The sequence below is a fragment of the Cydia pomonella genome, chromosome 1 (assembly GCF_033807575.1).
Source record: "Cydia pomonella isolate Wapato2018A chromosome 1, ilCydPomo1, whole genome shotgun sequence".
In the NCBI taxonomy this organism is placed as follows: Eukaryota; Metazoa; Arthropoda; class Insecta; order Lepidoptera; family Tortricidae; genus Cydia; species Cydia pomonella.
In genome coordinates, this window is record NC_084703.1 from 49,969,352 (window position 1) to 49,995,051 (window position 25,700).

Genomic DNA, 25,700 nt, shown 5'->3' on the forward strand with positions numbered 1-25,700 from the left:
TCGTAGGCAGGGTCACTACCGACTAGGCCAAACCGGTCGTCAAACAACAATGCTGTAACAACTCTTGATTTTTACCTCTCTCTCTTCTTCCTCGCGTTGTCCCGGCATTTTGCCACGGCTCATGAGAGCCTGGGGTCCGCTTGACAACTAATCCCAAGATTTGGCATAGACACTAGTTTTTACGAAAGCGACTGCCATCTGACCTTCCAATCCAGAGGGTAAACTAGGCCTGGTTGGGATTAGTCCGATTTCCTCATGATGTTTTCCTTCACCGAAAAGCGACTGGTAAATATCAAATTATATTAACTCCTGATTTTTACCATGGTGCAATAAATGATGATTGATTGATTGAGCATCTGCCGCCCTGGAATACTTTTCCAAATAGAGATATCAAAAACTATTTACTTGTGCTTGGTAAGAAAACTAACAAAAAATCGTATCGTAAAATGTGAAGGGGCTCTGGGCCGTTAAACTTTTTTCAGCGACGTCGCCGAAATGACTAATGCTGATTAGCTCGGGGCCGATAGGCCTCATTTAAATAATTGAGGAATAATTTGCCGACGCCATTATTTTATTTGGCCTGTGGAGGAAATTGATGATAATTTCGTAACCAGCGACCGAACTTTTTCATCATTTTTAATTTTAACTGACTTTTATCCGTTCGATCAGTTGCCGCAATCTCTTTGTACCATACGACCATATTTTGCCGGGGAATGACACAATTGAATCCTAAAACGAGAAAAGAGTCGCATTCCTTATTTTTAATGATATTTCGCAGCAAAAAGAATAGATTAAAGGTGCGACCAGACCGCAGCTTAAAAAACGGTCACGATACGGAATCGCAGTGACGCATCGTATGCGTACCGTTTTTGACGCATGCTCCCCACACCGCTGCTTAAAAATCGGTGACGGTACGGAATCGCAGTGACGTGCTCCACCGCGAATCTTTTTTGTTCGCAAATCTTTGCGTAAAAAACGCTGCATTTACAAAACAGTTGCGTCTTTTACGTCACCGGTGTGGTGTGGTGTCTGCCATAAGATCTCCGTGTAATATTTTTTGCGATTTTTACGCAGATCAATTTACGGTGCGTCAGCGTATTTTAAGCAGCGGTGTGGGGAGCATGCGTCAAAAACGGTACGCATACGACGCGTCACTGCGATTCCGTATCGTGACCGTTTTTTAAGCTGCGGTCTGGTCGCACCTTAATATAACAATAGAAATTGCGTTTTTCTTTAATCTAAGGGTGAATCGCCAATACGTATTTTGTATTTTTTGCCTTTTTCTACTAACTTTATATGATACATTATTTTACGTGAAAGAATAACATTTTCAACAGCGTGTACGGAACCTTATACTTTATACTGAACATGCAATACTTCCGATAAGTTTTATTCATGTCCCATGCAATAGCAAAGTTCCGCAAAGTATCATATATACATAAAGTAAGGGTTATAAAATAAATATGACGGCAGAAAAAAATAAAACAATGTTCCCCTGTGTTTTTACGAGACACGAGTTTAGGAACCTCCTGGGAAATGTACAATAAGGTCATAAATATGTATACATTTTTTATCTTACTTCAATGGATTAAGGTAGAGGTTTGTATAGATATTTATGACCTCTGCACTTAATGCGGACGAGATTTAGCTTGTTTGACGTAATATAATCTTGAAAAGGCGTCGTGGAAGTGAAAGGACCGTATCAGGAATACATTTGTGGTAGATGTTTTGTAATTCAAGAGGAAAGAAGACGACCGTTTCTCCATACAAACGAAGTCCCCATTTTAATAAAGAATAAATTATAATAAATATTATAGGACATTATTACACAAATTGACTAATTCCCACAGTAAGCTCAATAAGGCTTGTGTTGACAGTACTTAGACAACTATATATATAATATATAAATATTTATAAATACTTAAATACATAGAAAATACCCATGACTCGGGAACAAATATCCATGCTCATCACACGAATAAATGCCCTTACCAGGATTTGAACCCGGGACCATCAGCTTCGTAGGCAGGGTCACTACCCACTAAGCCAAACCGGTCATCGACCGTATTTTCCTCTGTGGATATTGACAAATATTTTAACATAATTTTATGTATATTAACCATAGCTATGCTCCTAAGTTTGACTTTTTTAGATTTTTGGATAATTATAAAAATTAGGAGCGATTAAACAAATTTGATACAAAATTTTGAAATGCCTTAAACTCCTATAATAATAAAAAAAGCAAACTTAGGGGCATAGCTGTGGCTGATATAATACAAATTGAGGCAAAATATTTTTAACTAGATGAGAACCCGGCTTCGCTCGGAAAAAATATTAATAATACTCATTTTAAACTTAGTAATTATTTACTTTTAGACTTTAAACCTTCATAAAACCGATTAAATCCGGTTTTAAATAAAGCCTCGGAAATCTTTCTCCTTTTTGGTGGACTTTAATAATGTTTTCCCGAAATATTCCCATCATTTTCAAGAGCTCGATTGACTGCAGATTTATTTCGCAAAGGATTTAAAATGCAATTTTTTTGAAATTCCATATATATGTTTGCCAAATGTTTGTGTCCATACAGTTATAACTCTAAAACGTACTATTCCAATATATCTAAAAACTGATATGTAATTAAATAACCTAACCTAACTTAACCCACTTTTCTGGTAGCAATTCGGTTCTGTAAGGGTCGCAGTTCTAGCTAAACCTAACCCACTTTTCTGGTTGCAGTTTGGTACATAAGGTTCACAATTCTAACCTAACCAAACTCACTTGATCGCAGTTCTCTGTTAAAGTCGCAGTTCTAACCTAACCTAACCTGCTTTCTTGTTGCCTTTCGGTTCTGTCAGAGTTGTAGCTCTAACCTAACGTAACCCACTTTACCCTAGAGAGAACCTAGGCGCTATTGACGGAGTGAATTGCGCTGTCTATGATTTGATTTTTTTGTTCAAGTACTCTAGGTATTGTAGCGCCACCTATTTAAAGTTTTTTGATGACACTTTTTGGTACATGGAGATTTCGTTCCTTATCGCCACCTTCCGTAGGCCGACCTTTTGGCTCGTTATTTGGCTGCGGTTTTCTGTAAGGTAGAGGTACTTCCTCAGTTGGGCTCTGCTCTAGATCTGGAATGACATCCGCTGTGCTGTGCCCTACCACACATAGCGAGATGACATTCACAATGCCCATACCTCTCTTGTGGACGCAGTTTAAGGACGTACCCGGGTCGGTTTTATAGATATGAATCAAATCTTAATTATGAGAGCTATCATTTGATTTTTTTTCTGCTTAATAAGTCAACTATTGGCATTATAACCCGAGAAATTCGTTTATCTGGTATAATTCAAACACAAGTTATGAGGGTTTAAAAAAATGACTTGCGCTTCGCTTTATTTGTCTTAGCGCGCTTGGTACAATCACCATCAGATATCGGAGCGGTCGATACACCAAAATATCTGAACAAGGTGCGTACACAAAACAAACAACAACAACATAGTTAGGGAGGCGAATAGGGGAATTTTCGGTAATACTCGAGCGTGGCAGTTTAAGATATGAGAGATACCTTAGACCTAATAGAACAACCTTGTAAAGTATTTAGCTCTATATGTAGTGACGCGCGCCTAGGATAGACGATCAGATTAGTAAAAAAAAAATTGACAGTCTGAAATACTCGAGCGCGTCAGATTAAGATATTGGGGGTTGATTTTAGTGTTTTAAGACTAAATTTAACTAATCTGACGATAAGTCCTTGACGCCGCCGAGTTATAGGGTCGCGAACTTGTAAAAAAAAACGGTAATCCGGCATTCTCGAGCGCGATTTTTTTATTTTTTATTTTGAAGAATATAATCTAAAACTTACTAAAAATACAAAATCTGCCGGTTTCCGCATGACCGGAAGTGTGGAGGAGCCATTTCGTCTTCCGAAAAACGCGTTGCGCATATAAGTCGCGAACGATACATTTTACAAAAAAAAAGTTTAAATAAACAGAAAAGGTAATTTTATTTTACACAAAAAAGGTCTCTACATTTTTGTCCAAAGTTAAAACTTTTTGACTTGAAGCATCATAAAAACTCAAACTCCCGGTTTTTAGGGTTCCGTAGCCAAATGGCAAAAAACGGAACCCTTATAGATTCGTCAAGTCCGACTGTCTGTCCGATTATGTCACAGACACTTTTTTCCGAACTTATAAGAGCTATACTGTTCAAACTTGGTAAGTAGATGTATTCTATGAACCGCATTAAAATGTTTACACAAAAATAGAAAAAAAACAATAAATTTTAGGGGTTCCCCATACTTAGAACTGAAACTAAAAAAATCTTTTTTCATCAAACCCATACGTGTGGGGTATCTATAGATAGGTCTTTAAAAATGATATTGAGGTTTCTAATATCTTTTTTTTCTAAACTGAATAGTTTGCGCGAGTGACACTTCCAAAGTGGAAAGATGTTTGCCCCCTCCCCCCCCCCTCGTAACTTCTAAAATAACAGAATGAAAAATCTAAAAAAAATATATGATATACATTACCATGCAAACTTCCACCGAAAATTGGTTTGAACGAGATCTAGTAAATAGTTTTTTTTAATAAGTCATAAAATAAAAATATATTTTTTTTTTTCATCAAACCCATACGTGTGGGGTATCTACGGATAGGTCATCAAAAAACCTATTGAGGTTTTTAATATCATTTTTTTCTAAACTGAATAGTTTGCGCGAGAGACACTTCCAAAGTGGTAAAATGTGTGTCCAAAGTGGTAAAATGTTGAACGAGATCTAGTAAGTAGATTTTTTTTAATACGTCATAAATGGTACGGAACCCTTCATGCGCGAGTCCGAGTCGCACTTGGCCGCTTTTTGAGTATATCTCGAAAACTGAGGGTGTTAATAAAAATTGATATGAAATAACGATGATTAAATTATGTGACTTTTATTATATCTCAAAATTTATTAAAGGAAAAAAAAAGAAACCAAAAAACCTTTTTCGGTCAGATTAAGAGAACCCACCAACATTTTTGTCAGATTAAGAAAATATGCTTTCAGGATACCGAGATAAACCTCCCCTATGAAAATCTGACGCGCTCGAGTATTTCAAAAAAACTTTTTTTTTAGCATTTTCAAAAATTCATCCTAACTTATCGTCACGCCGAAATCGTCAGTTTTTTTAAAGGGAGCTTCCTTGGGGCCTACTTAACACCCCTTCCGAAAATCTGACGCGCTCGAGTAAATTTTTTTTTTTTGCATTTTTGACTACTTTATATTCCTACCCCCACCACGAAAACCGGCAGATTAGTATACCGTTGTTATCAGAGGCACTTGGGGCATACGTAGTATGAATATCTGACGCGCTCGAGAATGCCCAAGTAACTGTTTTTTTTAACATTTTTGAAAAACCGTACACGCCAAACCCACCGCTAAAATGGTTTTTACCATACGAGCTTTTCTTTTCGAAATTATTTGATCTTTCGATTTTGATAGGTCTCGACGGCGCCGTTGAATTACGCCATTTAGCTACCTCGCCTCCCTAACTAACAACAAGGTGTTTATGATTTTATATTTAAAATTATGAATTTGTAATGCAATTATGAATAAGTAATATAATATATTTAATTATGATTCTGGCATATTATTATAATTTATTTGTCAATTTTTTATTTAGTAGGTTATTATTTGTAAATAGTTACCACTTGTGATATTAGTATTAAGATGATTGCAATGCCCATGGTATCATGTACCTACTAAATAATGTATTATACCATCTTCTGTAATGAGCATGATCGCAATAAAATATGAATATACACAAAATACCAATCGGTCACGCTCCGTAGCGTACCTAGCGTAGTTATCTCTATCACTCTTCCAGATTAGTGCGACAGAGATACATGAAACCCCTGGTGTTGCAGGTGCCCATGGTGGTGATTGCTAACCATCAGTATTTGACTGCTCATCTGAATCCTGTATCAGAAAAAAAACTGTTTCAATTAATTAATTCTTATAGCCAAGACATTAGAGTCCGCCATGGACAGTTAAGGCTGCGCATACACAAGAGATGTGCCAAGTTGTGTAGCGAGGGATGTGTACAAACAATCTTAACCAATAAAAATTTGCTGACTAGTGCAGCTCTAAGCGAGGATAGGCAAATTGATTCTATTCGTTCTTAACAAACACATCCCTCGCTATGCATCCTCGCACATCGCTGGTGGAAACGCAGCGCAACCGTGTTGCTTTTTAAACATTTAAATTAATTTTTCATTTAAATGAATAGCAATGGCGCAGAAGTTCCGATGGTAGTCAATTTCAAGTTAAATTCAACCCTTTTAACGCAGATGGCCCCGGGTCCGGGACCTAATTAGAGACGCCCAAGGGATTCATTATTAGAAGGTCATATTAACTGGGCGTTAAGTTCATTCCGAATGTGTACCTATATACCATACCATAAATATACGATTATACGAGAAATACAGAAAGTTTGCCATACATAATTTATACTCGCTCTATTTTCTTTATTTATAATTTTTTTGCAACGAAAACTGCATAGTAAATTACTTGAATGTTGCTTGAATGTCTGAAATAAGCTAAACGAAAAAAGTATCCAACGAAGAGGCCTTAAATCGAGTTCGAGAAAAGCGGTGCCTATTGAGAACCACCGAAAGCAGAAGAAGAAACATGTTGGGACAACTGTTACGAGTACGACACGATGAATACATCAGACCAAAACCAACGGCCAAGCCACATATTTTGCCTAGGTGTAGTTAAGGCTTATTGTAGATATAGAATGCTTATACACCGTGTTTTTTTTATTTCCATTAATTTCAAGGGTGCATCCCTGAGCTTAAATTAAGTAACTTTCTCAAAGACACCGGTATTCTAATTAACTCCATTTCGGAGATAATCAATATTTTATTTTTATCTAATAAGGCCCCACGAGCGTGTACACTTGCCTAGGGCCTGTTTACATATTGATTAGTGTTTAGTATGAGTTAATACATTTGTTATTAAACGTAAGTACTATCTCGGACGATTGATGTTCGAAATGACATTAATATGTCACAGTTTTCAAATGTTTGATTGAGTTAAATGTAATGCCCGTGTTACAACAGCGCTATATGCAACATTTAATTAATTAGTATAAAAATAAAAATTAATAAAAAAAATTTTTTTAATTACTATTCTATTTAGTTTCCCTTAACGTACTTGCCGATACCCCGAAGTTAACGGAATTCAATAAAAACACGGTGTATACCTACTCGTAGAAGTTTGGCTCCACATGACATTGATAATTTTTTGACAACGCGAGCCGTATGGTTTCGTCTTGGCAACATTTCACATGAAAATTTTTTTGGTGGGTTTTTCATATCAAATTTCATATTATTGCAGAATACCAATTTAAAATGAGTGCGTAGCTTGGATTGTACGCTCTTACGTCCTTCTCCTTAAGTTATTATTTACTAAGTGAATAATGCCCGGCAGTAAATGCAATGGCGAGCGTTGCCGCCTTGTAGACGGCAGCCGAGATAGCCTCATTACGTATTTGCATACTTATATGCGACGAATGGCCGCTATTCGACACGCGCGCCAAGCTCTGTGCTACGGGACCAGCTTACTCTAACCGACAGGGATGATGCACGCGGAACACAGAGGTTAATTCCGATTGTAATAACAGATTGTGAATTTGATCTGGATTCGTTATGTATATGATCTGTTAGTGACAATAGTGACGTTTTTGGTTGAAGGATTGTTGATGTCGACGTCAACAGGAATTGTAAAGCAATGGATATTGTCAATGTTACATTTTAAATATTTAAGAATTAGATTAATTGAAGTGGTTTTAGGTAAATATAATATGGAAGTAATCTTTCGGTGCAGTACCAGCAAAAAAGGACGACCACACCAAGTTTTAACTCATTAGAGTACTGTCGCCATCATATATATCGGAGCGGCCAAGGTGCTCACAAATATCTGAACACGCCTCTATTGTCAAGGCGTTAGAGTGCGTGTTCACATATTATTGAGCACCCCGGCCGCTCCGATATATCTGACGGCGACTGTACATCTAGAGGGTGACAATTACCGCTACAATAGATTGTATAACAAGGAAGGTTTGGTTAAGCTCTAGATTTATCCGAGATCAAATCATCAAGAAACATGTCAAAGCTTGCTGAAACCGAAATTTCGGTCGAACACTGAAGCGCCCAAAAGGTCGTAAGTCGGTAATAAAAACATGTTGTACAAATTAATTTTGCACATAAACATTAAAAATAACGACACCGTTTTGTAATCACCCGCGGCACAAAGGCACACTTACCTGCACGCCGTTTTCGCCGCGGAGCTCGGAGGGCAAAAATAACTTCGTTAAAATGTGATTAGAGCGGGTCCCCCCCGCACCTCACCCTTTACCCGGACATAGATTACATGTTATGCCGACAGATACCACACTTGAGTCATTTCTAACTGATATAAGAATAAGGAAGCAGTTTTTTGATTTATTTTATAAATAGCTTTGGCACGCGACTTTATCTGCGTATAATTAGTAATTTGGGTAGTTTATTTTTTATTCAATCTGATTTTTATTGATTCCCTATACAAATTTCACCGCCTTAAGGGATGGCTAATTGGTCTTCAATGCGTAAACATTATTCGTTTCTTACGAAAGTTTAAAAGATAAGTTACTTACTTACTAGTCATTTTTAGGGTTCCGTAGCCAAATGGCAAAAAACGGAACCCTTATAGATTCGTCATGTCCGTCTGTCTGTCCGATTATGTCACAGCCACTTTTTTCCGAAACTATAAGAGCTATACTGTTCAAACTTGGTAAGTAGATGTATTCTATGAACCGCATTAAGATTTTCACACAAAAATAGAGGAAAAAAACAACGTCAAATCGTGGTAAAATGTGTCCCCCCCCCCCCCCCCCCCCGCCCTGTAACTTCTAAAATAACAGAATGAAAAATCTAAAAAAAATATATGATATACATTACCATGCAAACTTCCACCGGAAATTGGTTTGAACGAGATCTAGTAAGTAGTTTTTTTTAATACGTCATAAATGATACGGAACCCTTCATGGGCGAGTCCGACTCGCACTTGGCCGCTCTTTTAGGGTTCTGTAGTCAACTATAACCATTATAGATTTCCCATGTCCGTCTGTCTTTCTGTCTGTCGGAGGTTTTGCTCCGTGATCGTTAGCGCTAGAAAACTACAACTGGGCATGGATAAATAAATAAATCCGTTAACGATGCAAAATAATATTTAATTAATTTTTACTCGTAACAAGCAGAAACGTCTGCGTACGATCCTATTATCCAGTGGCCGTGAGTTCAAGTCTCACCCGAGACAGTAATTTTTGCACTTTTAAATTTATTCTAAGCTTAATAGCATCGTTTGTTAAAAAAATTTTTGTATGGGTAGCACATCGTTACTGGTGAATTTCCAATATGACTTGGAATTCCGGTAGCCGTCTAAGAAGTGTAACGTTCTTACGGTAGATGTCGCTAGGGTCCCCTAGACCCATATGGTGGAAAAATTTGCTGCCTAGGGATGAGGTCTTGGTGGCTCAGATGGCAGAGCGCTGGAGTATCGATCCAGAGGCCGTGAGTTCAAGTCTCACCCAAGACAGTATTTTTTCCACTTTTAAATTTATTCTAAGCTTAATATTTGTATTCTTCTTCGTGTAAACGTAAAGTGGAAATGAACCTGTTTTTTCGCTTCAATCCTATGTTGTATAGGTATGATAGACATTAAGAAATTGTTTAATCTGCGTCGCGGCAGTCAGCGCCCTGGTGAAATATTCTGGGGGCATTATTTAACCCGCACACAGTTTATTAAAGAATGCAGGCCCGAGCGACCCATAGAAACCACAGACCACTGGCCAAATAGACGATGCATGCTGGGAATTTTCAACCATAATAGCCGTCCACGAGGTAATGATTTAGAATGAGAGCGGGAACACTTAATTAAGTTGGTTCCATGCTCAAGACCTGTACAAGTGTAATTTCCCGTAGAGTGGATTTCAAAATTATCTGAGCTCAATTTAATAAAGTGTGTATATAATTTCTAAAGCCTTACCTGCTGACTGTACTAAAAGTAACACAATTAACCAATGGATTTTGTTAAAATTTTTGAAATGTTTATTACAAATAAATAAATAATAATTAAATATATATTATAGGACATTATTACACAAATTGACTACTTAAGACCCACAGTAAGCTCAATAAGGCTTGTGTTGAGGGTACTTAGACAACGATATATATAATATATAAATATTTATAAATACTTAAATACATATAAAACACCCATGACTCAGAAACAAATATCCATGCTCATCACACGAATAAATGCCCTTACCAGAATTTGAACCCGGGACCATCAGCTTCGTAGGCAGGGTCACTACCCACTAGGCCAAACCGGTCGTCATACCAAGGCAAATATCAAAGCAAACTTAATTTTAGGACTAAGCAAGTAAAATGGTGGAGTGGTGTTGTTCAAGTTAAAGAATTGTATTGCGATAGTAGTGCTTCAGGATCATGTGTAAACAGTGTGCGAGGGTATAACTATGGCCAATGATAGCGTCACAACTGCATCGCGGCCTCTGCGATTTTTTTATGGTAGAGGAGGCAAACGAGCAGACGTATAACCTGATGGTAAGCGATTACTGCCGCCCATGGATACCTGCAACACCAGATGGGTTGTAAGTGCGTTGCTGGTGTTTAAGATGGGAGTACGCTCTTTTCTTGAAGGTTTGAAGGTCGTATCGGTCCGGAAATACCGCAGGCGACAGTTCATTCCACAGTTTAGCTGTGCGAGGCAGAAAGTTCCTGGAGAAACGCACAGTTGAGGACTGCCAACCAATCTAAGTGGTGAGGATGGAAATGCTGTCGCGATTGAATCGCTGCACGTGCAACAAATAAGGAGTCTGTGAGGGATAATCTCTGTAGACGACACATTAATAACGGGCCGGAGTAATCTACGCCGCCATGCGTGAACGCTTTAAGAAAGACCTGAAAAGCTGTTTAACATTGTCAATCTTGGAAAATATTTATTAAAAGAAACAATCGCTGCAACATTCTGTTAGACACACTTAACGAACCAACGATGGACCTTAATGAAGGTTCCTATATATCTTTGCGATACGTATAGTTTATCAATTATCATCTCATAGTGTGGACGACAACAGGACCTTGGTGGTTTTGGTTTGATATTGTTTCAAAAAATTCAAAATTCAAATTCAAAAAAAAAAATTTTTCTGCATTTAGGCCTCAAGGGCTCGTTTACAAGTCAATACAACATTATAGTAACATCATATAGTGACATGAAAAATACATAACAACATTTATAAATACAACAGCCAATACCTGGGTAAACATTACATTATAATAATCTTAAAATAAATAATTACTACAACACAATAGAGATGTATAGTCTCTATGGTTAAAAATACATTAAATCTAGAGATGTAAAAGGTCCCCAATGTCAGAGTACTAATACTAATAAGATTTGGAGGTGTAAAGTCTCTCCAAGTGTCAAAATAAAATTTATACTAAATAAATAAACCGCGTCTGGACTGTTAAGCTAGCAGTCTCATAAACTATTGCTACAGAATACATAATTAGTGATATTTGCTCTGCTACCCGCTTGCGCGGTATGCACTGCGAGCTGCGAGTCATGTTGTAGTCCTATTTCAACAATATCAATACTTTAAGTATTTTAAAAGCCGGCAACGCACTTACAACCAGTGGCGTGCAGTCCATATAGGCAAAAAGGCACTGCCTACCCTAGCAAAATAACACATAACACCATCACAGACATCTTTTTTCTCTAATGTAATGATTTCTTAAAACACCTATTTATATTTTATTTACGTTACGGTACGCGCTACGATTTAAATTTGCGCGCGAAAGAGACTCGCTCGGGGCATCGCCGCAAATAAAGGAAGGCACGACCGGCATAGGCAACCGCTATCGGTGCCGATATACACGCACACACTCTCACTATGCGCATGTGAAATATCGTACGTGAACTATATACGGATTTGCTTAGTACACACAACTATAGGAAAATCACGCACACATACAAGCTCAGGTCCGGCCGCCGGTCGCCATTTTCACCAATCACTGCCCCGCCATCAATTAGATTCAAATTTCAACCAATCAGCGTATAGTCACAGCGCGTTTCTACGTATTGAACTGTCCATGCAGCACGAAATATAATGCGGTAAAAAAAGAAAGTATCTTTTGCTATGATTTTTACCTTTACTGAGGGGCGTTATAATATGCCAGGGTTGGGTTGTTTGTTTACAGATTTTTTTCTTGCGAAGTGCGACACGACAGAGTTTTGATAAGATTTAAATTTCCTGTATCATTGTTTATAGTTCGGTTCGGAGCGATTTTCTAAAGTTTTCATTTTAATTTGTGGTGAAATTGTGTTTAGCATAAGTAGTTTTAATTATTAACTATGAGTTTTGATTGTAATGAATGTGTTGACCAGGTGTGTCTGAAAAAGTTAACTCGCGGCGAATTTAGCAAGTTAACATATGATAATAAAATAAAAGTAGTTAAGCAGCAAGGTAGGTGTATGCCGCAGTTGCAATTAGCTCAAACTCAGGGCAATGTTACACGCCAATTTCACGTAAAGTATTACGAGAATTTTACCTGGTTGACTGGCTGTGTACACACCGAGCGGTTGTTTTGTTTTCCGTGTATTTTATTCGCGAATTCTCCAAATGTTTGGAATGACAAAGGCTATGTAGATTTAAAAAACTTTCACGTTTCTGCTAGAAAGCACGAACGGTCGGAAAAACATTTGGAGGCTTCTGTTAAACTTGCTACCTTCGGTCGAGAGCGAATTGAGACAAGCTTAAACAGTCAGTTGAAACTTGACATAGAACGGCATAATGCCAAAGTAGAACGGAATAGGCATATATTTCAAAGATTGATTGATATAGTTTGCTTTTTGGGCAAGCAAGAATTAGCTTTCCGCGGTCACGATGAATCAGCGTCATCTCTGAATAAAGGCAATTACTTAGAATTGGTCGATTTGTTAGCTAAGTATGACGGAGTGTTAGAAACTCACTTAGAAACCTCGACTAGCGCATTTTCAGGCCTTTCGAACCGAACCCAAAATGACTTGATCTCAAGCGTCGCTTCTGCAGTGAATGATAATATTAAACAACAAATCAAAGAGTCAGAGTTTGTTGCGGTCATGGTTGATGAGACTCCCGACGTTAGCGGTCGGGAGCAATTAGTTCTGATTTTACGATATGTTCATAATTCCCAAGTGGTCGATCGCTTCATTAAGTACGTAGATGTTAGCTTAGACCGGACTGCAGCAACCCTGAGCTCAATCATACTAGAAACTTTAGAGGAATATGATTGCCTCTCAAAATTAATCGCTCAAACATATGATGGTGCGGCAGTTTTATCATCTGACCTTCGTGGTGTGCAAGCTCTAATAAGGGAAAAAAATCCGCAAGCATTATATGTGTGGTGCTCTGCTCATATTTTAAATTTGATACTGTCAAAGAGTTTTGAGCGGATTTCCGAAACGAAACGCTTTTCAGTATACTCAAAACACTTGTGAATTTTTTTCACGGCGGGACTAAACGTTTAGCTTTTTATAATCAGTTTGCTGATATGAAAAAACTGCCCCGCGTCGCTGAGACACGGTGGTCGTTCCACTCGCGACTAGTAAATACAGTTTTAAGTGAAAGATTTCACCTGATGGCCCTTTTTGAGAAAATGCAGGAAAATGAAAACGATACATGGGACGGTGAGACTTTACAACAGGTCACCGCCCTTCTATTTCATTTAAAGGAATTTGAAGTCAATTTCTTCTTAAAAACATTTTCGGACATATTTGCCGAGTCTGACATTTTGTACGAAATTTTGCAAAAAAAAACCAGTGACATCGGTTATTGCGTAAAAAAGATTCACGAGTTCGAATCATTTATGACAAAATACAGAGGGACATTTGAAGTCCAATATGCCGACGCAAAAGAGGTGGCAGGGCCACCGAAGCGAAAGCGCAACATGTCAGACCCCAAAACGCATTATAAAAGGGTATTTATCGAAATTATTGACAATGTCCTGAGCGAGTGCAGGCACCGCTACAGTAACATAAAAGAATTAAAATTTTTCGAATTACTTTCGAACGAGAATTTTTCAAAATTTTCAAATTCTTTACCGGAAAATGTGCTAACCGATCTTGTAAATACTTACGAAGGAAAGTTTGATTTTGATGCTTTGAAAAATGAGTTGCGTTGTATTTATAAGTCGCCTGAATTCAAAGATGATAACGCGTACAGTATCATTCAGAACTTATACTGTAATAACTTACACAACGTATTTCCTCAAGTTCTGTGCTTAGCAAAACTTATTACAACTATTCCCGCCAGTAGTGCCTCTGCGGAAAGGTCGTTTTCTTGCTTGAAACGCATTCACACATATTTGCGCAACACTCAAGGTCAACAAAGACTTACAGATCTTTCAATAATTTCTATTGAAAAAGAGCTTTTAACTGAGATCAAACGTCTACCAACTTTTTACGACCGTGTCTTACAATCTTATTTAAAAAAGGACAGGCGCGTAGATTTAGTTTATAAATGATTTCATTTTTTTATAGATTATCGCATAATGCGTATCGCGCAAATACCGGAATATATGCGATCATCTATTTTTTTGGAGGTTGATTGTTTTAGGTTATTATTTGATGTCTAAAATCGGTCCGAAGTCCGAATTATGTTCAAATTAAGGCTTGGCCAAACACAGGGCGTGACGCGGCGCGACCGCGGCGGCTTTAAATACATGCTATCTATCAGGTTAGCGACGTCAAACAGCATCGCGCCCCGCGTCGGCATCACGCGGCGCTGCGCCACGCCATGTGTTTGGCCAAGGCTTAAAAAGTTTAACATAGTCGCTCTCTTATGTTTTTTTTTCTTATTTAAGTTAAATACTCTGTTGTCTTGTCTTACTGTCGTTGAAGAAAATAAATCACAAACTCGCAAAACGGCCTTTCTAAAGGCCACTTCGACTATCTTGTAAGTAACTTGTTCAAATAATATCAATTACTTACTTAGATAATCGTGGTGGTCAAATAAATTTCGTCAAAGTTCTTCGTGCTCTCAGCCCAGCCGCAGCTGGCGCAGCTTCGCTAACAGTCACAACATATAGGTATTACTGAATTGACTGCCGACTCACTTAGTCGAAATACTTAACGTTGGTAAATGCTAACATTGTTTTATTTAGTAACAGTTTATTCCGTATTCGTTGACGTGCCTTACTAGACATAACTTGTTTGTCCCCTGTCCACACACTGGTCAGTTCAAAAAAAAATCTGCCTACCCTAACTAAAAACGCTATGCACGCCCCTGCTTACAACCCCTCTGGTGCTGAAGGCCATGTGCGACGGTTAACGCTTACCATCAGGTAATTCGTCTGCTCAGCCGAATTCAGCTTCAGAAAGTCAGCTTATATCCGTATGACTTAGTAATTATTTTAATACACATTTACAGAAAAAGACTACCTCTTTATGGGATAGGGGTTTATAACATTATTTGTTTGACATTAGGTACGAATACAGGTGATACGTAAACCTAATTGTTGTTTGTCACCCTAATATTTGATTTAAGCCATGTTTTTGAGCCGTAAAGTAACTTTTAAAAGCCTATTTTCACAGTATCCGACACCCCTTTTGTGAAACACGCGCGTTATTTAACCGCGAACAGTATTTGTTAAACGCGGCCATGCGTGAACGCTTTGTCACGACAAAACCTGCAGTATGATGGATGACGCATCCACGTGATGATGATAAAATAAACGTCACTTTCTAACAGATCACGAGCCCGCTAGGATATGTTCCAAGCCCTGTTTAAGTTTATTTTTAGCGCCGGTTCTTCTCGGGGCAGCGTTTTTATTTTACGAATCGTTGTTGCTCTTAGACTTCAATTAAATAAAAGTTTATGGCAAAAATTTCATTTTTGGTACAAGCTTTTATCGCTGACTGTACTTTTCTTTCCACAGACAACTAATACTCATCAAAGCGCTAGTGGCCTACCGGTAAGAGCGTGCGACTTGCAATCCGGAGATCGCGGGTTCAAACCCCGGCTCGTACCAATGAGTTTTTCGGAACTTATGTACGAAATGTCATTTGATATTTACCAGTCGCTTTTCGGTGAAGGAAAACATCGTGAGGAAACCGGACTAATCCCAACAAGGCCTAGTTTACCCTCTGGGTTGGAAAGTCTGATGGCAGTCGCTTTCGTAAAAACTAGTGCCTACGACAAATCCTGGGATTAGTTGTCAAGCGGACCCCAGGCTCCCATGAACCGTGGTAAATGCCGGGACAACGCGAGGAAGAAGAAGAGGCAACTAATACTCATCGAGCAAATTCTAAAAACCCCAAACACAATTAGGTTGCGTTGTTTTATCACAGAGTTCCTATGTCCACCTCTTGTCTCCATTATCAGATCAGCTCGATGGTACCATAATATTGCATTGTCACCCGACTTACATATGTATGCAAATTTTCAGCTCAATCGGAAACCGGGAAGTGGATCAAATTTAACTTGCAAGATTTGATTACAAACAGACAACGGTCAGGTGAAAGTAAATAAAAGCTTGTAAAAACATTGTACAGTCACGGCCCGCGATTGTTGAACCACTTAGAGGTTTAGCTAAATTGGACATTCATAGCGTATATAATATAAGTATTGACCAATAATTTAATTCAATTTAAATGTCAATTATTTATTCGTATCGAATCTAGGGAGATCCATATAGTGATAGTACAGTAAAGCGAATCTTAAAATTAATTGGGGTTACTGACATATAATTTACAAATAACTTACACACAGACATGGCACATTGAAACAACATAAAAAGTAGTATAATAAAATTTATAAAATAATATCTAGGCAATCTAGATGCACCATTTCTCGCCATCTGTTGCTGCAGGCAGACTATTCCAATGCGTAATGATGTAATGCGTTGAGTAATGGTGCATCAATCTTACCTGCCAACGTTTTCAGGATACTATTGTTACTGCGCTAACTAACTAACTAATTTAATAGCGCATAATATAATAATAGCGTAAGTAGGTATATACCAATAACCAATGTAGCTAAAACCCTAATCTAAGTGGCTCAATAATCGCGGAGCGTGGTGATATCTCTTAAATACAAGGTGCCCGTGAGCATTGCGAGAGATTTTAACGGTGCATTCCTGATGGCAACAGAAGCAAAAAATGTTATATGAATTTTGTGAAATTCGAAAAAAAACTTTTGCTTTTTTTTCCTTTTTTTGAACACTCCTGTACATAAAACGTAATTTTTATTGATAAAGACATAACCTAAAATTAACTAAAAAGTATTTTTTTTATATTTGGGGGTCGCTTCTCGAATAATTTTTTTTAATTTTTCGATGTTAATCAATAGGTATGTCAGCTCAAAGTGGCTATACCGCAGTCAAAATGTGTTTTGTACCGACTTATGGCGAAAGAATGATTTCGAAAAACATTTAATTATCTCCGAAACTAGGCCTAATCCAGAAAATTTTATAAAACATTTTAGTTTCTAAATATTATCAGGAATGCTTATTTAAAATGTCGCGCAATGCTCACGGGCACCTTGTATATAGATAAAATCTTTGGATTTAACTATCTATACGTTTTAGCGCATTAAAGCAATTAATATTTTACACCACAAAGCGTGCCAAAAGACCAGACACACGACGACCGGTCTGGCCTAGTCGATAGTGACCTGCCTGTGAAGCCGGATGGTCGTGGGTCCGAATCCCGGTGAGAGCATTCACTTGTGTTGAGCACAGATAATTAATTACTTGTTCCTGAGTCATGAGTGTTTTCTATGTATTTAAATATTTATTATGTAAATTATATTTATCGCTGACTGAGTATCCCTTTATCCCTATCCTGAGTATCTCTGAGTGGGCAAGCCTTTTTGAACTTAGTCAATTTGTGTAATGTCCTATAGTATTTATCTATTTATTTATTACGCTCCTTGCCTACGCATAATATAGTGTCATGACAGATTTTTTTGCAAGATTTCTTATGCAAGATATTATTGCAGGTGACTGTACAAATTTAACGGCAATTAATTAGCTTACTTGCCAACACGTACACCCTTTGTGATGTATACCGCGGACGTTATTCAGCGCCGTACGCTGCGAGTATTTATTGAAAGCTTTCACGCGTGAACGCTTTGTGATAATAAACCTGTTCTGTGTCACTGTGTTCATCGTGTAAAGGGAAGCTTATCCTAATGAGAAAATTGGATTCAAATCAAATTACTACCAAGGGAGTAATGGATTTTATATACGCCTATGAGGCAGGAGGTACCGGATTCTGGTAAGGACATTTATTTATTTGTGTATTTGTCACTTCATCATCAATTGCTGATATGTATTTAATCTTTTAATTCTATATATCGTTGGCTAGTACCCACGAGACAAGCCTTATTCAGCTTATTACTAGCCACTCTAGCCAGGTAGGTCGATTTTGTAAGTCGACTTTCCCATAATGTTTAGATAGATAAATCATTTATTTGGCAGCTGCAAAAACACACAATGTAAAGTTTAAATCATCATAACAAAAACACAAATTAGTATTTATTTTAATGTTCCAAATTAATATAATATAGTTATACACATACCTACAAATCTAAATTATTTAAACCAGTTCAGTGTTATTGATATTAATACTAAAAGAAAACCCGTTGAAGTTAGACCCTATAACATTGAAATTTGCATTCTTCAAAAATTTGCAGAGCTTAGAAAGATATGAAAGTTTTTAACGGTTCCTGCTCGTAATATCGATGCTGATCACAAAATTTCACGATAACCTTGTAGACAAGAATATCTGGACAGACATACGAAAGAATTTTACTTTAGCTATCATTAGCTTCGCTGGAGTAGATACCTATTCTTTAAACGGTCCATCTCAATGAGTTGAGTCATGACAGTTTAACGGGATAACATCTATAGATATAATATTAGTATCACATGTTTGTAGTAGGTATTAGTTTAGGTGTTGAACACGCTACAAATATTTGCCAAAACAACATTTACCCTCGGCCAGTGAACCCACTGAGTCATTGTAATAATAGTTACTCAGCCTAATCACCTACAATAATGACCTAGATCTGGAATTCAAACTTCAAAAATATAATCTTCATTTGATATTCTATAATCTTTATTTATATAAGTATAATCCTGCAAAAAGTCACCCTCATGTTCCTAGTGGTGCGCCTGATTTTACGACGTCTTGCTTTAGGGGAAATAAAATGAGCCCCTTCTCAGATAAAATAATTTTAGGTACTTAAATATCTCCATCGCGCAGACTCGCGGCTCCTAAAATTAGTGCGATAAGGACAATTGCAGCTTAGGCGAAAAACATGTGGAGGCCAATAGGCTTAGACGCTCAGACCTAGTAAAGTCTTTGCTGTATAATTTGGCTCGTTGGGTGGACGACATTCGGAAAATTGCGGGACACTTCTGGATGCGATTAGCTCAGGATCGGGACAAGTGGCGTACTGGAAGAGAGGCCTATGCTCAGCAGTGGGCGATAAAAGGCTGATATGATGATGATGATGATGATGTATAATTTGTACACATTTTTCAGGGCTATCTCTCCGAGTATAATGATATAGTTATATCATTAGCAGTTGCTAACATCGGTGGAGTTATATGTCGGTATACGAGATAGAACGGAATTGTTGCAAACTTGTGGTTCCGACGTCGTCGGGTAAGGATAACAACTGTCTTTTGCAAGTGAGTTTTGTGGTAGAAACATACACCCGCGCCAAAAGTACGCCGAGACCACTGTCAAGATCGAATCAAAACCAGAAACTTTTGCCGGATTTTATAGAATCTGGCTCTTTTTGCGGATCAAATTGATGGAACGTAGTTTGGAGAACTATGTATGTATCTACTACACATAAATGACGACTGCAAAATCGTCATTTTATTTAGAGAACCCGCGTCCCAGAGCGGTAATCGTATTTTTCACTATTTTACACCATCGTTGATCCCACGCTACCGTGTCCTATTACCACAGCTCGTACGCTTGTTTGCCACAATAAAACCAGCGTTGATATGTTTGCAATGAGACCTCGCGGGGATCTGTGTGGCCGAGTTGCGTCCCTCGTGCGGTAAGCATGTTTGTTTAGGACAAGCCAAGTATCCGTGTTACTGGAGCGCGCGGGAAACAGTTACTAGATCGAACCACAATACCAAGACCTCGAGGTTTGTTACTATTAGAGCAATAACGGTATTGAAATACAATATTGGCTCTTAATACCGGAATGTCGGAATCAATAGTGGCATTGGAGATTTATTTTATTTATTTATTTATTGTTATATACAAAATTTGAACAGCATCACAGTGAAAACTAAGGCACTATACAAATTAATTAATAGAAGACACAGTATATACAAGAAATAACAGAAACATAATAAAATCAAGTGACATCCAGAGCTTCACAATGCATCTGACATGTCCGACATATATTTGCCCAGGGAGTTACACACCGTGTTTTTTTTTATTTCCGTTAATGTCAAGGGTGCATCCCTGAGCTTAAATTAAGTAACTTTCTCAAAGACACCGGTATTCTAATTAACTCCATTTCGGAGATAATCAATATTTAATTTTTATCTTATAAGGCCCTTACGAGCGTGTACACTTGCCTTAGGGGCTGTTTACATATTGATTAGTGTTTAGTATGAGATAATACGTTTGCTACTAAACGTAAGTATTATCTCGGACGATTAATGTTAGAAATGACATTGATATGTCACAGTTTTCAATTGTTTGGTTGAGTTAAATGTAATGCCCGTGTCACACTAACGCTATACGCAACATTTAATTACTTTTTATAAAAATAATTTAAAAAATTAAAAAAATAAGTTTTTTCCTTATCGTTCTTACCGATACCCCGAAGTTAACGGAATTCAATAAAAACATGGTGTTTATAATAATATCACTTTCTGGTGCCCATGAGAGAAGCGAGTTCAAGAGTCTTAGTGCTCGGACGGCCTAGTTTAGTGCTAGTTTCTGTGCGCCACAGTGCGTGTGGTTGGGAGATGAACATTAAAAGATTTTTAAAGATAAAATCAGTCCAATTTCAATGTATACTATTTATTAAATAGAACAAGATAAATAATGCAATACAGACTATAAACGGGTTTAAACTAAGTTTTCGCAGCAATCGCAGTTTTAATTGCAATTATAATTTTTTTACAAAATGAATCATGTTACTTTATCATATATTTAGATGATCAAAAGAACTTACCTGAAGTGAAGTTCGATCTTAATTAGCTCCGCTACTACATGGTAAATTTAAATCTCTTCGACTAAGCCGGGATAATATACGATATCACGTAAACATTGCATTAACTTTTGAAAGAGCCCTTACACCCATTTACAGAATACATTTTAGTTTTTTTATGTTTTTCTACGTCCTTAGAACTCTTTGTCTATGGTTACATTAACAAAGGTCTATTTACACTAGCCACCGCACCCGCGTTCGCTACGCCATAGCAACGTCATTCGTGTGGTCACATTCGGCGGTGTCATGCACAGGAACACAGAGCGAGCCGCCTCTGCGATTCAATGAGTGTTCACCCGAGTCCAACCAAACCACTCTCCCAAAAGGAATGGTCTATTAGGTCTGGCAGAGGCACATATTTTTTATTTTCACTCGGTATTTGGAGTCGATCTCCATACCCTCGACTACACCGTCGTAACTTATTAGTCATTTATATAGTATATAGTAGTAATACAATAATTTGTTATATTTATAAAGTTTATCTGTTTCGTATAGTGTTGTCTCGTTAAACTAAGTTCAGTGTACAGTAAAAAGTTACCTAGTTAATAAATAAACAATAAACATAAAGGCCTATCTACACTAGCCGCCGCTCCTCCGTTCGCTACGCTACAGCAACATCTCTCGTGACATCGGCGTGTGTCGTACACAGAACAAAGGAAGGGCCGCCTCTGCAATTCAATGAGTGTTCAAACGACTCAAACCAAACCACTTCCAAAAGAAATAGACTACAAGACTTACAGAGCAACGTAAAGGCAGAACGACCCTATTCATAGCGTTGTGTTCCTGCCGGTGAGTAAGGTTGCCAGAGCTCAACGAGGGGGGGTTTAGGGTCGGCAACGCGCATGTAACTCCTCTGGAGTCACAGGCGTACATAGGCTACGGAGACTGCTTACCATCAGGCGGGCCGTATGTTTGTTTGCCACCGACGTAGTATAAAAAAGAACGGGGCGTGGAAATTTCAAGTTCAATTCACGAAAAGCGATAAGTATTAAATTGTCACGAATTTTTATATTTTTAAGGTCACATTGCGATTACATCCTGTATACGAGTAAAACCTCCACCATCACTAAACTTTATAAGACAAAGTCCCCCGTCGCGTCTAACTAACTATCTGTATGTTCGCAATAAACTCAAAAACTACTAAACGGATTTTCATGCGGTTTTCACCTATCAATAGAGTAAAACTTGAGGAAGGTTTAGGCGATAGATTGTTTAGGTTTTGTGTGGCCCGTGTGAAGCTGGGGAGGGTCGCGTGTAACGAAATAAGTTAGTTTAGAGTGCTCACTTCACTTCATACATGGATAAAGAGATTTAAGAGAGCTTTGTGAAAACTTCTTTGTAATAAGATGTAAGCTTTATATACTTATTCAGTTTTAAGCGAATTTTAACTTATTTATAACAAGTTTTACTATACCTCCTATAACTTTATACAAAAAAAATTCAAAGGTGTATGTGAAGTCCCCAATCCGCATTGGGCTAGCGTGGGGACTATAGCCCGAGCCCTCTCGCGCATGAGAGGAGGCCTGTGCCCAGCAGTGGGACGTATATAGGCTGAATTATTATTATTATTAAAGAAAGACATATGGAGTGAGCACCCATAGGCCAATTCGAACGTACACTGACATCAAAATGATATTTGAATCCTGTTATTAAGATATCGTGCGTCTCGCTCGCGCCAATACATGTACTTCCAAGTACGAGCGAAATGCACGATAACTGAATGATGTCAGTTACATAGATGTCATTCTAAAATCAGTGAACGTTCAATTGGGCTTTAAGCGGCTCCCTGGCGCCAATGACCTTCGATCAGAATCCCTTAGTTTTCTAATATTTTGTTGCTTATCATATTAACAGCAACGGCTTTCAGCAATGGAGTATCCCATATTTACTTCAAAGTTCATTGTCTTCGAGATATTTAGCATCAAAGTTGAACGATTTTAGGCCAAAAAACTGGTTTTCTGGCCATCATTTTTGTGTTAATTAGTTTAAAATTAAGTAATTTTTAAAGACAAACCCAAATATGTACATTTCGATATGTGAGGTACTTAACAGCAATCGAGTAACGAAAAAAGTATTTGTTTTACATAATGTTTAAAAATTGTGTCTTCGATGTTGGGATGAAGATCGCCAGGCTAATGTGGGACTGGGCTGGACATGTCTGCCGGATGAATGATGACAGACGGGCTAAAATAGCCACTAGCTGGCATCCCCAGTGTAGTCGTGGCAGAGGCAGACCAAGAAAGAGATGATGGGACAACTTGGATGCGTTTCTGCGGGACTGGCGGGATCTTGCTCAGCACAGGGAGGATTGGAAAGCTAGAGGGGAGGCCTTTGCCTAGCAGTGGGACACACAAATATCCTAATAAAAAAAAATGTTTTCAAAAAAATTATAAAAAAAGAAGTCTTCATTTCTTTCAAAATACGTCAGACCACAATGGAGATAAAAGATTGAAGAACCGATAGCCGTTTGTCTTATAATTCTATCTGAAGTGCAAATGTAGGAGTAACGACTCAAAACTCGTCAAAAATTTATGAAAACCGCGGGGAGCCCCTTAAGTTTACTTAAATTATTTCTCTATCTCCTTGCCTTATCATTAGTGCCTGTTTCACAATGTCCATTGGATACATAATTAACAAATAAATTACCGCCAGATAAAAATTCCCGCAAAACTTAGCACTTTGTCTACCAGTTAAGCTTATTTGAAGATTGAGAAACGCCAACAATGACTTTATTCGTCAGATAAGTGGCAAGTAGCTTATTCAGGAATTAAATTGGACATTGTAAAACAGGTCTTTAGCGTAATATATTATAAGTGCAAGCATAAAAAAGAAACGAAATATATTTTTTGTTACAGGTACTAAGACGGTATCTCAGCAATGACGAGTGAAGCGACTTGATTTCTTCAACAATTGCAAAACTACTCGGAAGTTCGTACGAGTAAGTAAATTAAACCTACAACTACTCGTTTATAGTTTTACATTGAAAATGTTACACTTGAATATACTAATATTCAGTAACAACATTTTTTATCAACATGTACGCAATAAAATAAATTGCTAAGTGGACTTCAAAATGGTCTAAACATAATTTCGGTGTTTATCGAGAGATTCAAATGTAGTTCATTTTACTTCCGTTGCTGATTGTACGGTCACATCTGAAAATATCGATACGAAAAAAGTGCCAAAAATATGTATACATGACTTTATTGCCTACATATTTAGGTAGTGTATACATATTATTGGCACATTTTTCGAATCGATATTTTCAGACGTTACTGTACTATGCGCTACGATACGAAACATTCTGCTAAGAACAATCTATATTGTATAAACTAGGGAATATCAAATCAATTTAATATTCACGCTTCCATAGCGAATGCAGCAGGATCAGTTACTATTTAGGGATTATGTTTCATCCACCTATAGAGCCCGAGTCTGGTTTAGAGAGAGATTCTTTATTTAAATAAATAAATAAATATTATAGGACATTATTACACAAATTGGCTATGTCCCACAGTAAGCTCAATAAGGCTTGTGTTGAGGGTACTTAGACAACGATATATATAATATATAAATATTTATAAATACTTAAATACATAGAAAACACCCATGACTCAGGAATAAATATCCATGCTCATCCATCACATGAATAAATGCCCTTACCAGGATTTGAACTCGAGACCATCAGCTTCGTAGGCAGGGTCACTACCCACTAGTCCAAACCGGTAACAAATGTTTAAGTTAGAATCGAGCTCCTATTTTCTACGAGTAAGCGAAGCCTCTACGACAGGTGCTACGGGCTACGGTGTAGTGCTACGGCGTAGCTGGGTATTAATACATTTACTGCCAACGTTTTCGTAGCGCTACGCTCGTAGCCGATCCCAGCGTTTTCCCGTTTTGTAGACGAAAGCTACTACGAACAGAGAACCTGACGAGAGCGGGTTCCCGGCTCTCAATGTGTTAAGTAATAATTCAATTCCAAAAACACGACACGAAAGACGGACTCGTGTCCGTCTTACGAATTTTCAATTTGTCGAATCTGTCGGTCACGTGACCTGTCGCGAGTTAAACATTTTTTCCCCATCACAAAAAGTGCATAGCGCCGTTAAAGAAGTTTTTATTTCAAAACTTCCACCGAAAATTGGTTTGAATGAGATCTAGTAAGTAGTTTTTTTTAATACGTCATAAATTATACGGAACCCTTCATGGGCGAGTCCGACTCGCACTTGGCCGCTTTTTTATGATTGCGACTACAGTTTTATGTATGGTCTTTCAGAACCTCATACATCAATTTTCATTGTAATTAGAGCAAAAATTAAGAAATTCAAGATACCATCCGTTATTCCCATTAAGGAGCCTTTCGAATCC

At 37.8% G+C, this 25,700-nt stretch overlaps 1 protein-coding gene across 6 annotated transcripts in view; it reads left to right on the forward strand.

Moving 5' to 3' along the window:
* Positions 1-25,700, forward strand: part of LOC133525880 (FMRFamide receptor-like) — a 271,239-nt gene that overhangs the window by 221,861 nt on the left and 23,678 nt on the right. For 4 of the 6 annotated variants that reach the window (XM_061862306.1, XM_061862294.1, XM_061862312.1 and 1 more), the window contains one exon: positions 24,188-24,270. The exons of the other annotated variants lie outside the window; for them this stretch is intronic. The gene's annotated coding sequence lies outside the window, so the exon portion shown is untranslated. The remainder of the gene's footprint in view (positions 1-24,187; positions 24,271-25,700) is intronic. 6 annotated transcript variants of the gene reach the window in all.